Genomic DNA, 11,902 nt, shown 5'->3' with positions numbered 1-11,902 from the left:
TCTTTCCCTTCTTAATCGTTTCTGGACCCAATCCTCTCTTCACCAACCCTACTACCTGTGCCTTGATCTGAGACCTCATCATATCCTGGGTGAAATATAGCAGTCTCCTCCTTCCCAGCCTCCTAGTTTTCCGTCTTACCCAGTGAAAGCCACTGTCCTCCTTTTAGCCAAGGTTACGTTTGTAAAATGTGAACTCACTGTGTTAGACTCTGCTGCAAGCCCTTCAGTCTTCTGAAGGATTGAGCCCAAGGTCCTTAGCCAGGCCCACAAAATGTCTTATGGCTTCATTCCTGCCTACCTCTTCAGCCCCATCACATGCCACTCCCGTCTCCAAGGCCATGCTCTAATAAATCGATTGGCTTATGATTTCAAACACAAAATGTCCTGCTCCCCATGACCTTGCTTATGTGATTTCCTCTAACCCGGGGTGCCGTTCCCCCTTTCTTCCCCTATCACCTCCTCAGACTTCAAGGCTTGACTCCTGTGTCCTTTCCTCCCGGACTGATGTTCCAAGTGTGAGGACCATGCATTCTGATTTTTTCTTTGTGTCTATCACTCCCACCAGACTATAATCTTCCTAATGGCAAGGATCGTCCCTTAATCGTTTCTAACACTTTGTGTCTGGCACATAAATGTTTATCGATCTGAACTGAGTGAGTTGAAAGTATTGGATCAGCTGGGTCGCAGAGTCTCTAAAAGCCCCAATACCCTGCAGTTCTTGGGGACGGGATCTACAAGGAGACTTTTCCGCTCGTACCCAAAGGTGGTCTGTGTTTCCCTGGGAAATCAAAGTACCCCAAAGCCCCTCCCCTCCAATGAAGAGCTCTTAGGGCTGCAGACAGTAGCACACACCTCTTAGAAAAGAGTCAAGTTCTTACCACTGGCCTGGAAATTCACTCCAGCCAGAGTTAGACCCACCGACACCACCCATCTTCCTGGTGCTCCGTCTCTCTAGGAATGTTCTTAGATTTTCTCCTTGGAAATTTTACATGTTTTCAAGGTTGGAGGAGGCCATAAAGCATTAAGATCCAGAGCAAGGGCTTAGGAGTCAGGCCCAGCTTAAAATCTTCTTACCGGCATTGTGACCTTGGCAGTTCCCTGAAGCCCCTGAGCGGTTTCCTCATCTCTAAGATGGGGGTGATGATGGTAATACCCAGATCATGGGTTGGTTGTAAGGATTAAATGAGACTGAGATGGACGTCATGCACTTAGCTCATAGCCTGGCACAGAGGCTCTCACGAAGGCTTAGTCCAAATCTTACCTCCTCTGAGAAATCGCTGGTGACTCAGAACCAGCCCACAATAGTTTCCCTCCTCTGAAGGGTGTGATTCGAGTCCCAAACACTCATCCTGGCATTTAACCATTCACCACTTCTGCGTGTACATCACCCCCACGTGCTAACCATGTCTATCTATGTTGTCTGTCTTGTCTCCCCCACTAGATTTTAAACCACTAGAGGACAGAGATCATGAAGCAAATACAGGCACACCTCAGAGACGCTGCGGGTTCAGTTCCAGACCACCACAATAAAGCGAGTCACGCCAATTTTTTAGTTCCCCAGTGCATATAAAAGTTATGATTCTACTATACTGTAGTCTATTGAGTGTGCAATAGCGCTGTGTCTAAAAAACAACGTATGTGCCTTAATTGAAAAACACTTCATTGCTAAAAAAAAGCCAACCGTCATCTGACAGTGCAAGGTTGCCACAAATATTCAATTTGTAAAAAACTGAACACCTGCTAAGTGCAATAAATCAAAGCACGATAAAACGAGGTATGCCTGTACTTTATTGAGACATTGCTTGTACGAAGGTGGGTGCCTCCCCTTCCCTCCTTTAATCAAACATCTTTAGGTACCCAGTTCAAGGCTGGGGTGGGCAGGGCTGCTTATTGAGGAGAGCTGAGCGTCTTGAACTGGGTGGGGGAGGGAGGTGTTGGGGAAGGACGAGGGACACCCTACAGTGTCCATTGGTGGGGATGTTAACTCATCCTCTCCTGTTAACACTGGGTAAGCAGGGTGGCCTCCTACATCTGGCATCTGAAAAATGATGCCCTGATAGAGCCCAGCTCCCAGAGAGGAGGCGCCAGCAGCTAGCCGTTTATCCCAGAATGGTGCCGAGAAAATGCTAGCAGTTTAATGAGTTGGGATCCAGGGAGCTAAAGATAGGTAGGTCCTCTTTGGAGAAAACCAGAACCTGGGGAGGCCTCCACCAACACCTGCCTGTGGGTGCAGGCACGAGACCCTGTGTGTTTCTGCCATACTATGTCCTAACTCGAGGTAGAGGGGGACACTTAATAAGCCTCCCTCATTGGAACGGGTGTTCCCCCACCCCTACCCGGGCTGGTAAAATCCAAGCCTGGAGGAAAGCGGGGGTCTCTTGCAGCAGGAGAGATGGGAGGAGGGGTCAACACCTGCCCATGTGGCCACATGGACTTGTGCTCCCGCTGTCCCTGGCCCAGAGGCAGTGCCCCGCTATTCTTCCTGATGCATCTTTCTGGCTTGGACCCAGGGGGACAGGGCGGAGCTTGGAAACTCAACCTCATCCCGAAGCTTAGGGGTCCCCCTGCTCTGGGTGGTGGGTCATCAGAGCCCCCATTCCCCCAACAGTCACAGCTGCGCTTGTCACGCCGGCGGCGGACAGAGCCTCCCACGCACCTTAACTGGATGTGAAAAGTTAATTCAGGTATAAACGTGAAGACTTAATGAGAGGAGAGCGCTGTGGATTAATTATGCCCCTTTTTGCCAAGGTAACGACAGGCTCCCCTGCAGCCTGCCCCCGCCACCCCTTGGCCCTGGCCCTTCCTCCCCGCAACCCCCCGCTCCTTCTTTGGTAAAAGGCCGGCATGTGTTTTGCCTGCCTAAGTGGTGGCAGTGACCGAGGGCTGGGACAGGACTGGGGCAGAAGTAGCGAGTATTAATTATGGCGTTTGGGAGAAGAAACCCGCAGGGTAGGTGTACAGGGATGTATGCATGTGCTGTACTCTGGCAGCCAGGGAGTCAGGCCCCACCCCCGTAGCTCTGCAAACCTTCCAGTCTTCTTTGACCTCAGCTGTGTGCCGAGGGGATTTAAAGAGCTCGAAGACATGCTCCTACCCTCAAGATGCTGAAGAACAATTGTGACTTGTTAATATCATCATCATTAACTTACTGACCATGTCCTATGGCAAGGCACTGTGCTAAAGGCATGCTGGATTATTTAATTTCATCTTGTTAGTAATCCTAGGGAGGAGGTTTTCTCGTCCCCATTTTACAGTTGAGGAAATAGAGGCCCAAACTGTCCATGGTTGCACAGCTAGAAATGAGCGAAATTGGGCTTTCATCCCTGTTCTTTCTGATTCTGAGCTGTTGTGCTGCCCACCGCCCCCCCCCCACCCCCCAATTAGCTGCCCTTTAGAAAGGCACAGCCCTAGGGTTGGAAATAACCAGCCCCACATCTTATACAGGAGTGTGTGACTCTGCACCGCAAATGGCATGTGATGCTTGGAAATTCTAAGTAGGAAGATTGCAGCAGGCTTGGGTGGGCAGGAAGCACGTCCTGCTTTGAGGTAGTTTATTAAAAATCTTGGAGCTGGCTTCCTTATTTCCCCACCTCCAGGGTCAGCAAAGTTTTCCTCCTCACCCTCTCCATCATGAGCCCATCCTAGGAATTCACATTTCTTCTGTGACAGAGGAAGGTGGTCCAGCCAGCTCCCAGCACCTGCGGAAGGAGTCTCCAAGCAATAAGCTGTTTTCCCACCCAGGTGGGGTGCCCCGTCATAGGTGACATGACTGTCATGCCATGATTGAGCAGAAATGGCCTCCATGCCCTCTGTCTCCCTCCCAGAACTGATGGAACAGAGGTAAGGCCCACGAGTCTGACTGGCTCTGCAGGCTGTGTCTGGGGGACAAATCTTCTGTGTCTGTTAGCACAGGAATTCTCCAGGGGCTGTCAAATCAAAGGAATTTTCTCTCCACAGCTGCATTTGTGTGCTTTGCTTTTATCCAAAGAGCATCCAGGGCTGGCTGCCGCTGGTCAGACACGGCATGGACGTTTCAAGGGCAGCTGCTGCAGTCACCAAAGTGACCTTCTAAACTGAAGAGCCACAGACTGCACAGGGAGGTGGGGGGAGGGCAGCTGGTGAGGGTCAGGGGCTCAGAGAGGTCCAGAGACAAGCTCAAGGTCACAGAGTAAATCAGCAGAAGCAAACCCCCAAATCTGCCTTTCCGGGTTCCCAGGGCAGGCCTTGCTCCTCAGAGCTCCTGCTGGCCTCCACACTTGCCCTCCCTGGGTTTGACTTCAGTCCAAAAAGCCCGAGAGCAGGACGGGGGAGCAGGGGGACTCCCCTGGGACAGTGGATGTATCCAGTACTGATCACCTAGGCTTGCTGAGTGCTTACTAGGTGCCCAGCGCTGGGCAAAGTGAATGCTGTCTCTTAGTCCACACGACAACTTCGTGGGTAGATTACTGACATCATCTCCATTTTACAGATGTGGAAATTGAGGCTTAGAAAGATAGGTTGACTTGTTCAAGACGATCCGGCTAGTAAGCGGCAGGACCTATATTGGGAACGTGAGGAGTAGAGGGTGCGTGTGGGAAGGGGTAGCTCAGGTTTCATCCAGGAGGTATTTCTGGGGCAGCAACTGTGTGCCAGGCAGCCCACTGACCCACTGGGGACACGGCAGTGAACAAGACGGACGGGGTCCCAGCCTCGCGGTGTCCACAGTTTAATGGGCGGTTGAGTGTGTCTCCCACGAGAGCCACGTGCATTTTGTCCAGCTCTGAGTTCCCACAGCACTGTTTCTGCTCTCGGCTGCAAGCCAGGCTGACCTGGGGAGTTCCTGGAATCAGCAATGCCAAGACCTCACTCCAGACCAATGGAACCCGACCTCTGGGTAGGAGTCTGGGCGTCTGTATGTTCCACAAACTCTCCGGGTGATTATAACTGACCACAGGTGAAGGACCGCCACTGGATGGCAACTATGACAGCACTCGGACAAAGCCAGCCAGGAACACGTGTCTTAAAGGAAAGAATTTGGGGAGAGTGGTGACCATCAAGAGTCCACCTTTGGAGGAACAGTGCCTCCTCGAGGGGGCAGGAGAGTGGAAGGCAGAAAGCATTGCTTGCTGGGGAAACCCCAGACACACGCCCTCAAGGCTGACCCAGATGACAGAATAGTGGTGGTAGCGTGACAGGTTAATATGAATTATCTCAAGGTTCCTGGCTGTCATCTGCCTAGTAAGATTTTATTTATTTATTCCGATTTCTAAAGAGGGGCTTTTTGCTAGAGTGCCTTGAGATTTAGGTGTAAAATTTAAAGCACTAATTAAAATACATAAAACATGGCATGGAGCAATTAGAGTGGCAGGAAGTGGCACAGAGAAACCTCATCAGCCCTGTTTGGGAGTGGGAAGAGTCCAATTTCCTGGGCAGAAAATGCCTTGCCCCCAATACTGAAGGTCAAGAGTAAAGGGGCAGTGGGTGTCAGAGCCCTCACCCCGCCCCCTGCCTCCAAGCTGGATGTTAATAGATGGTCTATTACCACATGGAGCCCCCATCTGAGGGGAAACACAGCCCTGCCTTCAGAGAGCCCCAGTCTAAGGGCATAACTGAACCAAACTTGGGTCTGCGTGGGGCTCTACGCAGGGACTGAAGGCTCTAGGCCACCTTCAATAACAGTAAAGCGAGAATAATAATACCTACTGGAGCAGACATTAGCAGCTGGTATCGCTTGAGCACTTCCCATGTGCCATGTGCTATGTGCTTCACATCACAGTGACCCTGTACAGCTGGTGCTATCATTATCCTCTTTTCAAGATGAGGAAACTAAGACTTAGGGAGATTTTTTTGGGGGGGAACACTTTCCAAGGTCACCGGCCAGTGAGTACCATCGCTGGCAAGTGGCAACTCAGAGGTGTGTGGACCCTGAGCTTTTATGGGGAACTTTTCCAAGGGGGCTGGCTTGCAGAGAGGGGGGCGGAGCAGATGCACAGAGAGAGACCAAGAGATGAGAAAGAGAAAGGTTTCTGGATGCCTTTCCAGGTCCCTTGAGACCACCCCTCTCTACCTGAAAGGATTATCCAAGCTCTTCAGCTGTTTCCTTGTAATAAAACCCCTCTACTTAAGCTAACTTGGTGGGTTTCTGATCCTTACAGTGAACTATTCCTTAAAATACTTGCCCTGACTTCCCTGCAAAGTTTTTAGGATCAAATCAGATCATGTATTTGAAAGGGCTCAGTGACCTGGAAGGAACTGCAGCAATTAGGATGTATCTGGAAAACAGTTCTAAGCTTAAATATAATCAATGGATTTTGCTGCAAGGCGAACTCAGAGGCAGGAGGACTTACTGCGGGGAGAGTTTAATTAAAGGAGCTCTACAGAGGCAGTGGTTGTACACAGAGATTTGCGGAAGGTATATGATCTGGATGGCAAGAGAGAGAAGGAAGACCCTTCAGGCAGCGGGAAAGAGCATGAGTAACTGTGTGAAGAAGATGTCCGTATGGGGGTTGGGGGGACGGTGGGATGGCAAGGCGGCTACTGTAGCTGCTGTGTAGCAGGGATAAATTGGCGAACTCCTGTGAGTGGATGTTTTCTGTATAGGCTGGGCACTAGGAAGCCTTTGGAGGTTAGAGACAAAGGGAACCTGATGGGTTGGTTGGAGGTGGGAAGGGAGACACTAATAAAGGAGCCAGTGTAGTTTCGGGGAGTCTGGAAAAGCATCCAGAAAGAGAGCTTTCATAAATGGAGAGTAACCAGGATTAAGTCATAGGTTGGACATGAGTCACTCATTCATTCACTCAACGAGTTTTGATGAGCACCTACTATGCTGACACTGTTCCAAGCAGAGGTGATTTGGTGGGAATGAAAAAGGTGTGGCTCCTGCCTTCTTGCAGCCTGCAGTCTGGTTAGGGGGATGGACATTAATACAACAATGGAGGTGCAACAGGGAAGGCTTCCCAGAGAAAGTGAGGCTTTCCCTGAGATGCAAAGCCTGAGTAGTTTTCTAGGTGAAGAGTAAGTGGAGAGACACTCCAAGTTGTGAGAACAAAGGCCCCGAAGTGGTTGGAAAACAGAGAGAGCAAGGGTTGGGGAGCGCCTTGGTGAGGGAAGGGGCTGGGAAGGCAGGTGGGGCCTTCCAGGCTATATGAAAGATTTTGGTCTTTATCCTGAAAGCAGTAGGAAGCCACGGGAGCCTGTGAGCAGGGAGGAACATGATTGGATTTGTGATTTTTGAAGTTCTCTCTGCATGAAATGTGGGAAACAGATAGGAGGGGATCAAAAGAGAATTCTGGGAAGCTGGTTAAAAGGCTTTGGCTGTAAGCATTGGAAACCAACCCTGATTATCTCAGGCAAAAACGGGCTGATTGGAACTAGTTTAGGGGACTCACAGAATCGAGGAGAGGCTCTGGGGACCTTGGTGATGGGTTTGGGTTTAAGCCCCCAAGACTCTATTTCCCCTTCTCGTCCTGTCCTCAGGGCTTTCACATGCAGGGGACGTGGCTGACAGCTGGTTGGGGATCAAATCTTTACATTTGCTACCAGGAAAGAGAGAAAATTCAGGAAAGGCTCTGACTGAGTGACTTGTGTGCATCGGGGTCTAATTGCTGTGACTTGGAGATGCACTGGGGCAGGAGTCCTGGGGTTGACAGCCCTCCACAGCAGGTGGAGTCTGGGAAGAGCAAACCCCTAAAGGAAGTGGTGAAGGACAGAGGGATCTGCTGCCAGAAAATGGCAGAACGGAGGTGGTACGGACTGAAGGGGAAATAGATGCTTACTGCCGATGCTATTGCAATTATCTGGACGCGGAAAAGCCCCAAGAATAGTTTTACCTTTGAAGGCGGATGGGAAGTCAAGGAAGGGAACTTGGAATTTTTAAGTTACCATGTGCCAAATAGTTAGGTCATTTTCCTTGTCTTCTCAAGAGCCCCGTGATCTAAGACACTTCACAGATGAGAAAACTGAGGCTCAAGAGACGTAGGGCTGCTTGCCTGAGATCACACAGGCATTTGGTGACACAGCTGAGTTGATCCCAGGACTTTTGGGTTGACCCACCCATACTTTCTTATATCCCATGTGTAGTCTTCCTGGGAAGTGAGTTTGGGAGAAGATAACATTGGGCGTCGACCTTGACTTTTTAATCACGGGGAGGCCAACCGAAGAGATCAGCTTTGGAGACAGCTTGAAATCTGCGCTGCCAGAGAAAGCGAGGGGTTCAGGCCCGATGTGGAGGTGAGAGGGCATCCCTGCAGACCCCAAGGCACATGAGTCTCCCTTTAACATGGGTGCCTGTGGGGCTTCTCCCGCAGTTCTCTTCCCTTTCCCCCTGGAGGTGCATACCTGACTGGTCCATCCTTTGCTGATTTCTAATTAACCAAGAGCCAATTGTTTGATTTATTTTTTCAAATTCATATTTTAGGAAAGGAAGCAGACGATTTTGCACGGGTTTGTCTGATTGCTGGATTAGCAGGTGCCTTCCAATTTCTTAATCCTTATTTAATTTCTAGATCAACCTGGTTCATCTCAACACAGCCTGCACCTAGGAGATTCAGGAGAAAAGCTGCGTTTTAAGCACTGGCATTGTATTTATTCTTCAATGTGACCAGATGGTGCCTGCATCTGTAATGAGAGGGACAGGCTCACAAAAAAGTGAGCTTCCAAGTACAGAATTCAAAAAGCAGAGTCTGAATCTTGGGAATAATGCCTTGGAGAGATGAAGCGGGGCATGGGCTCAGGAATGGAGCCAGGATGAGAGTGAGTGGATTAAGTGCCCCGAGACCTGGAAGCCCCAAGTTGAAGCAGAAACTCACATCACATCCAGGGTCCAGGCAGGAAACAAATGTCACAGTCAAACTGGGTAATGAAGAGAGGTTAATAAAGGGTCCATTTAGAAGTGAGGGCAGGGTGCAGAGAAACCACAAGGCATGATGCAGTGTCCGGGGCTAGTGACAGCAGGGCCCTCGCCACTCCTAGATCTGAAGGGTCAGCGGGCGGTCACGGTCACCGGGACCCAGAGGCAGAGCTAGCCCTGTGGAGGAGATGGCCCAACAGGAACTGTGACCCCACTGGGTGGAGCCTAGGGAATGAGCACCCCGATCTCATTTTCTCCCTCCCCTGATGTCTTGCTGGTGTTCATCACTGACCAGACCCAACTGGAAGCCAGAGGCGGGGAGGGGGCCCATTGAAGGGTCCCACATAGAGCAGCCTCTTGGGGTGCAGACAGGGGAGGTAGGTGGGGAGCAGAAACAGAGGGGCAACAGAAGACGGCCAGCACGGCTGTGTGCCGTCATCCTCTTGGCCTCTCTTTGTCTACACTTGGCTCTAGGCTGTGAGGAGAAATGGATGGGCGGGGTGAACAGCAACACCAGCCCCAGTCTCTGCTGTCTGAGCCTGGCCTCCCTGTTTCCTGCCCTTTCCTGGTCAGCCACGTCTTCATGGCCTTTCCTTCTTTCCTTACCTTCATCAAAGCTTATTTGTGTCTTGGGGCTTATTAAGTAAGCGGAACTAGTCTGACAGATTGAACCTGGTTTAAATGTGTTTCCCCTTCACGTTCATACAGAGAAGAAGCAGTGCGCAGCCTCTCAGACCTGCCTCAGACCTCAGAGGAGTTTGGACGAAACTCCTCTGAGGATGCGGAGAATCCAATGTTTCAGGTGTACCGGGCCTGCCCCATCTCGGCTCTCATCTTTTCCGGGATCTGGACATGCTACTCCCTCACTCTTGACTCTTTCACAGTTTACTGGATTCTTGTCCTTCCCTGCCCCTTTCTTCCACGAAGCCTTCCCTGATTACCCCACCTGCATCATTTGCCTCTGGTCCCCTGGACCGTGATCGCTCCCAAGGACAGGCTATTGGGAATCTCCCCCAGCTCTCCCTCTACTATCTGTACCAGCGCAGCCAACGTCTCTGGGAGACGTGTGTAGTTGGGGGAAGGCAGGATGCTCTGTAGAATCGTCTACCCAGACTCCAGAGAAACACCACTGAGAAGTAAAGTGTAATTATACCCATGGCTCTGGGGACAGAGCGAGAGCACTGAACCAGGGGCCTGTTCTTCAGATTTTGGAGACTGAGGTTGTTAGACTTGGAGAGAAGCAAAGAAATCACCTAGCCCCATGCTTTGCACTAATTTTTAGCTACAGTATCTTTTATTTACCACAAACATAACCTTTTATTTCCCACAGACCTTCCAATAGATAACAGATAAACAGCAGCTGCTTTGATTGAAGAGGTGTAGGGATTGGGGCTCCACTCACAGAGCCTTGGACGGTCCGGAGGCCCGAGAATCAAGGACTCCACATGACACAGGACAAAACCCTGAGCCTGTCCAACCCCGTGTGAACACTGAGGCTGCAGAGGGGGTGCCTCGCTTGAGCCGGTTACTGGCGAAGGAGAGGCTGGCCTTCCCGGGCTGGTGTCCTTTCCCTCTCAGCGTCCTCACAGGTCGCTGCCCCAGGGTCAAGATTGTCTCCCTCAGTCATTAGTGGCTGTGGCCCTCTTCCCTGCCCATCAGACATGCCCCAAGAAGCCAGGTCTGTGGGGTGCAGAGCACAGCCCGTGAAGCTGGGCCAGGCTGGTGGGCAGTGCTGGATATCTGGCATCTCTTGACTTACCCCAGCCCATTAAACCCCCAATTGCCGAGCAATCCAGTTGCCAGGTGTCCCAGGGCTTTGGGGTCACGAAGGGCCTGGACCAGTTCCTCTCCTGTCCTTAGATGGGCACTTTCTTCCCTCCCTCCTCCCAGGAGCCTCGTGGTGACCTGGCTGCTTACTTGGGTCCCTCTGCTCTCCCACTGCTCCTGTGTGAAGTTCCATTAGCATGCGGGGCCCGTGCTGGCTGGCTCCTCATATTATTTGCACAGGTTAAGTATTCCTGATAAGGCTTCTCGAATCAGATGGCTGAAATGAACTTAATTAGAACTCGGAATACTCGAGGTAGAGATAAAAGGCAGCGCATCCAGGTCTCTGAAGCAACAAACTGGGGGTGGGGAAAAGGAGCATGGGAGAGAAAAAAGGAGCAGGCGCGGGAACCTGGTCCCACGGCGCACGATGAAACCCTTTCTTGCTCAGGAAAGGAGGAACCCCGGGGCTGCGCTGTGCTCTTTACACAACCTTCCTCCCTCAGCAGACTCGGCCTCAGACCGTCTCCCTACAACGTGGGTGTAGAGTCCATACCTGGGGCACAAGCAGCCCAGGTGTGAGGGGAGGGGCTGGGCTGCATGGCAGGAGGAGGAAAGGGAATTGGATCTTTATTAAAATTCGGAAGGACCAACAATCTCCGTCTCCTTTCAGTGCTCATGATTTCCTCCAGTCTGGGGGAGGGAGCGCAGTCATTAGACATGGTGGACTTACATGGGGATGAGAGGGTGGGACGAGGAATTCTCTTGAATTCTTTCAGATTCTCAAGTTAGGTCTATCCTGTCACCCTCTGACCCCTACACTGCCTGGAGCCCGAGTCCCCTGTATTTGCACGTTTAGCTGGCACAGCTAAGGACACCCTGCCATTCCCACTCTAGCAGGGGTGGTTGGTTGCTGTGCATGCCACGGCTCCGGTGTGGGGCAGGCTGGAAGCATCTGGAAGGGAAGGGAAGGGCAGAGGCAGCTTGTGGCCTATGACCCATGAAAGCTGGGGGATTAACTCCCCGGCTTCCTTGCCCCTCGGTGGAACGACCCACAGGTGTGTTCACTCCCAGCCCAAGAGGTCCCCAGTGGCTGAGCCCCAGCTTCACACAGTGGCACCTACTCAGCAGCACACCCTGAATCAGCTGCCTCCCTGCCTTAGTGCTTCCTGGGATCATGACCCACATGAACCACTTGCATTCAAATCCTTGTTCCAGAATTTTCTTTGGAAGACCCAATCAAAGCTGCTTAGGATAAGCTAGCTTCAAATATTGAAATGCTGTAATTATCTCTCCCTCCTCCTCTTTCCC

This window comes from Lipotes vexillifer, unplaced genomic scaffold, assembly GCF_000442215.2.
Source record: "Lipotes vexillifer unplaced genomic scaffold, Lipotes_vexillifer_v1.1 scaffold4, whole genome shotgun sequence".
Taxonomy (NCBI): domain Eukaryota; kingdom Metazoa; phylum Chordata; class Mammalia; order Artiodactyla; family Lipotidae; genus Lipotes; species Lipotes vexillifer.
The sequence above is the reverse complement of the archived record's forward strand: the minus strand, read 5'-3'. Positions refer to the sequence as shown.